Source organism: Nicotiana tabacum, chromosome 3 (assembly GCF_000715075.1).
Source record: "Nicotiana tabacum cultivar K326 chromosome 3, ASM71507v2, whole genome shotgun sequence".
NCBI classification, from domain to species: domain Eukaryota; kingdom Viridiplantae; phylum Streptophyta; class Magnoliopsida; order Solanales; family Solanaceae; genus Nicotiana; species Nicotiana tabacum.
Genome location: NC_134082.1, coordinates 92,528,837 through 92,534,836, shown reverse-complemented (window position 1 = coordinate 92,534,836; position 6,000 = coordinate 92,528,837).

Genomic DNA, 6,000 nt, shown 5'->3' with positions numbered 1-6,000 from the left:
CCTCATACGGTGCCATCTGAATGCTGGACTGATAGCTGTTGTTATAAGCAAACTTCGCTAGTGGCAAGAACTAATCCCAAGACCCTCCAAACTTAATCACACACGCACAGAGAATATCCTCAAAAATCCGAATAGTGTGCTTGAACTGTCCATCCATTTGAGGGTGAAATGATGTAGTCAACTCCACCCGAGTACCCAACTCATGCTGAACGGCCCTCCAGAACCGTGATGTGAACTGAGTACCCCTATCTAAAATGATGGAAACTGGAATACCATGTAGACGAACAATCTCCAAGATATAAATCTCCGCCAGATGCTCCGAAGAATAGGTAGTACACATAGGAATAAAATGCGTGACTTGGTCAGCCAATCCACAATCACCCAAATGGCATCGAACTTCCTCAAAGACCGTGGGAAACCAACTACAAAGTCCATGGTGATCTGCTCCCACTTCCACTCCAGAATCTCTATCTGCTGAAGCAACCCACCCGATCTCTGGTGCTCATACTTCACTTGTTGATTGTTGAGGCACCGAGCTACAAACCCAACTATATCTTTCTTCTTTCGCCTCCATCAATAGTGCTTCCTCAAATCCTGGTACATCTTTGCGGCACCCGGATGAATGGAATACCGCGAACTGTGGGCCTCCTCTAAAATCAACTCCCCGAAGCCCATCAACATTGGGTACACAAATTCGACCTTGCATCCTCAATACCCCATCATCACCAATAGTCATATCTCTGGCATCACCGTGCTGAACCTTATCCTTGAGGACAAGCAAATGAGGGTCATCAAACTGATGCTCCCTAATAAGATCAAATAAGGAAGACCGAGAAACCATACAAGCTAGAACCCGACTGGGCTCCGAAAGATCCAATCTCACAAACTGGCTGGCTAAAGCCTGAACATCCATTGCCATGGGCCTCTCTACTATTGATAAATAAGCCAAACTCCCCAAACTCTCTACCCGGCGACTCAAAGCATTAGCCACCATATTAGCCTTGCCCGGGTGATACAAAATAGTGATATCATAGTCCTTCAGCAACTCTAACCACCTCCTCTGGCATAAATATAGATCCTTTTGCTCGAACAGGTGCTACAAGCTTCGATGATCAGTATAAATCTCACAAGGAACACCGTACAAATAATGTTGCCAGATCTTCAGGGCGTGAACAATGACAGCTAACTTGAGATCATAGACAGGATAATTATTCTCATGCACCTTCAACTGTCTGGACGTGTAGGCAATCACCCTACCATCCTGCATCAAAACCACTCCAAGGCCAATCCTCGAGGCATCACAATAGACAGTATAAGACCCCAAACCTATAGGCAATATCAAAACTAGGGTTGTAGTCAAAGCTATCTTGAGCTTCTGAAAGCTCGCCTCACACTCTTCCGTCCACTGGAACGGAGCACCCTTCTAGGTTAACCTGATCATAGGGACTGCAATCGATGAAAACCCCCTCAACAAAATGATGGTAGTAAACCGCCAAGCCAAGAAAACTGCAGATCTCTATAGCTGAAGATGGTCTGGGCCAACTCTACATTGCCTCTACTTTCTTCGGATCCACCTGAATACCCCAACTCGATACCACGTGGCCTAAGAATGCCACAGAATCTAACCAAAACTCACATTTCGAGAATCTAGCATATAACTTCTTTTCCCTCAAAGTCTGGAGCACTGTCCTCAGGTGCTGCTCATGATCTTCCCGACTACGGGAATACACCAGAATATTATCAATAAAGACAATGACGAACGAGTCAAGATACGGATGGAACACACTATGCATCAAATGCATGAAGGTTGCTGGGGCATTGGTCAGCTTAAATGACATAACAAGAAACTCATAATGACCATACCGAGTCCTAAAAATAGTCTTCGGGATATCTGGCTCCCGAATCTTCAACTGATGGTAACCTAAGCACAAGTCAATCTTAGAAAACACACATGCGCCCTGAAGCTGATCAAATAGATCATCAATACAAGGCAAAAGATAACAGTTCTTCACTGTAACTTTGTTCAACTGGCAATAATCAATACACATATGCATAGAACAATCCTTTTTCTTCACAAACAAGACAGGAGCACCCCAAGGTGATACACTAGGCGGATTAAAACCCTTATCAAGCAATTCCTGTAACTGATCCTTCAACTCCTTCAACTCAGGAGGGGCCATACGATACAGAGGGATAGAAATGGGCTGAGTGTCCGGCAACAGATCAATGCCAAAATCAATATCTCTATCGGGTGGCATGCTCGGAAGATTAGCTGGAAACACATCAGGAAAATCCCATACTATTGGGACTGAATCAACTGTAGGGGTATCAATACTGACATTTCTCACATAAGCTAGATACGTGTAACACCCCTTCTCAACCATTCGCTGAGCCTTAAGGAAAGAAATAAACTCTACTGGGAGTGTGATCTAAATCACCCTTCCACTCAACACGCGGTATACCTGGCATAGCCAACGTCACGGTTTTGGCATGACAATCAAGAATAGCATAATGGGGTGACAACAAGTCCATGCCCAAGATAATATCAAAATCTACCATGCTGAGCAACAATAAATCGAGTCTGGTCTCAAAACCACTAAGAGCAACCAAACACGACCGATAAACGCGATCCACAATAAGAGAATCTCCCACAGGAGTAGAAACATAAAAAAGGGAACTCAAGGAATCCCGAGGTATACCCAAATGTGGAGCAAAATAAGAAGACACATAAGAGTAAGTGGAGCCTAGATCGAATAGAACCGATGCATCTTTGTGATAAACCAGTACAATACTTGTGATGACAGAATCGGAGGCAACAGCCTTGGTATGGGCAGGAAAGGCATAGTATCTGGCTTGGCCTCCCCCTTAGGGTGACCTTTACCTCCCCGACCTCTACCTCTAGCTAGTTGAGTAGGTGGGGTAGCAACTAGTGCTGTAACCATAGCCTGAGAACTCTGCGGGGCACGCTGTGGCTGAGAAGTCTGTGGAGGTGAACCCCTCCTAAGCCTGGGGCAATACCTTACCACATGGCGTATGTCACCATACTCAAAACAACCTCGCGACTGACGTGGAAGTGGAAACTGTGCGGTAAGGGTACTTTGAGACCCCTGAACACCTGAAACACTATGTGAAGTCTGAGATGCAAACCGAGCTGGCTGACCCACAAAACCTCTACCATGCCGTACTCTTCCTCCAAAGTAAGGACTAGTGGGTCTCTCCAGTCTACGAGGTCTCCTAGCTTCCCTATACTCTCTCTCCTGACCTCGTCTATCCTCTCTCTTCTAGACCCACCTGCCCTCTACTCGGTGAGAGGTCCTCACCACCCACTGAACTAGGACCACAAGCTGTGTCGCCATGACACCTAGAACCTAACAAATGAGAAATTGTTGCTCTGAAGTGGGGGCGGCGCCTCCCCTAGTCTGTGAAGTAGTTGGTACAGCCTGAATCAACCCCGGTTGAACTAATGTACCAATCATGCTCAGTAATTGTGCTAATGTCTCCTGAAGTGCTAGAGGAGTAGTAGTAGGTGTATTAGGTGCCTAGGCTCCGGCTGGAGCTGCTGGTGGCTCCTCGGTGGTAGCTCGTGCGGGTGCCTGGTCATCTCCGGTAGTACGTGGCCTCACAATCTGAGAGAGAATAGAAGACAGAGGTTTAGAATAGGTGATGACAAGAATCTTGAACGGCAGGGAAGACAAATGAAGTGGAATTTTCCTAACAGTTACATAGCCTCTCCTAGATAAGTACAGATGTCTCTGTACCGATCCGCAAGACTCTAATAAACCGGCTTGTGATTCATGACTCCTATGAACCTAGAGCTCTAATACCAACTTGTCATGACCCCAGTTCACCCTCCGTGAATTGTCATGACGGCACCTAGTCTCTACGACTAGGTAAGCCTAAAAAATGCGGGAAATAGCAATTTGTAGAAGAAATAATTGAAAACCAAAATAATCGAATGAAACAGTATTTAAGATGTCACTCGACATATACAATACAACTCTCAAAACTAACAACATTTCCCAAAACCTGGAATCTCATGAAACCATAAGACTTTGAATGTCTACAAGTTTCTAACTCCAGAATGTCTAACAAAAGTAAGTACATAAGGGCTAATACTTAAAAAGAGAATAGAAAGGGACTCCTCGGTCTGCGGATGCGGAAGATATACCTCGAAGTCTCTGGGAAAGTCACCTTGCCTCAAGGGTGATAATACTGAGTCGAAGTACCTGGATCTGCACATGAAAAACATGCATAGAAGGGGCATGAGTACACCACAACGGTACTTAGTAAGTGCCAAGCCTAATCTCGATCGGGTAGTGACGAAGAAGTCAGAGCCCTACTGAGATTAAATGAAATATAAGGTAAAACAGTATAAAATGAGACAATATAACTAAATGCAACAGTAACAAATAACAAAGAATAGAAGGAACAACAATACTTATAATAGAGACAAATAATCACGGAAAAAGAGTACAACTCAACTCAGAGATAACAACCGGGGATCTTCCAGGATACCGTCCTATAGTCCCAAATATACATATCCAATAGATCTCCCGGGATACCGTCCCATAGTCCAACTCATAGTGTGTGGGGATCTACCAGAATGCCGATCCGTAGCCCAAATGTAAATATCTAGTACTAGGGGAATCTACCGGGTGCAGTCCCATAGTTCCATATAACTGTGCAGGGGGATCTACCAGAATCCCACATCCGTAGTCCCAAAGAAACAGACAAGGGGGATCTACCGGAATCCCACATCCGTAGTCCCAAATAAACAGACAAGGGAGATCTACCGAAATCCCACATGTGTAGTCCCAAATGTAAATACACAGCAACAACATGAAAAATATTTAGCAAATGTCAATTTCATATTAAGGCAAACATGTAATTCTAGTTTAGCATGTTGCACAGAATTCAAGTAAAGTAGTTTGAGCAAGTAAAGCAATTAAATCACTTAGACATGCTTCCCTAAGCTAACAACATGCTAAAATTACAAGTAGTAATAACAAGAGGAGAAACACAATTCTAATTACTTAGTGAAAACTAGATTTTCAACAATTAGCACAAGTACGCACTCGTCACCTCACGTACAAGTCATTTCAAATATCAACAATATCAAACCCTAAGGGGAATTCCCCCACACTAGGTTAGGAAAGCCACTTACCTCGAACCGGCTCAAAATCAACCTGAAACCATGTTCTTGCCACGAGTACTCGACTCCAAATGGCCCAAATCTATTCAGATCAAATGCATACTGTAAATAACACTTCAAGTAACTGATTCCACAAATAAAAATCTAAGCTAATACGCAAAATTAGGAAAAATAACCAAAACGCCCTCGGGCCCACATCTCAGAATTGGGTAAAATTCACAAAACTATAAAGACCAATCACTCCCGAGTCTACCCATATTAAATTCATCCAAATCCGACGTCAAATGACCCTCCAAATCATCAAAATCCACTCTTCAATTTTCTTCCATTTTTCCCCACTTTTACCCCAAATTCTCAAATTAAATGATAAAAATCAAGACTAGATTATGGAATTTAACCTAAGACAAGTGAAGAATACTTACCTCAATTACTCCTTTGAAATTTCTCTCCAAATTCACCTATTCCCGAGCTCTCCAATGAGTTTATGAAAAAATGGACTAAACCCTCGCTTTTGAACTTAAAAGTTTCTGCCCAGACATTTCCTTCTTTGCGAATGCGGCCACTACGTCGCGTTTGCGAAGCACAAAATCACCAGCCAATTCAACTCCTCTTTCGCAAATGCAAACACCTCCATGCGAACGTGATGCTCAAACTCTCCAAGCCTTCATGAACGTGACTCTACTTACGCAAACGTGAAGCACGAAGCTCCTGGGATCCCAGCTGCCCCAAATACTCTACGCGAACGCGAGACCTGACTCGCGTTCGCGATGCACACTAAGCCATACCCTTCGCGAATGCGGGACCAACGTCGTGAATGCGAAGGGCAATTTCTCCTGCCTCACGCCACA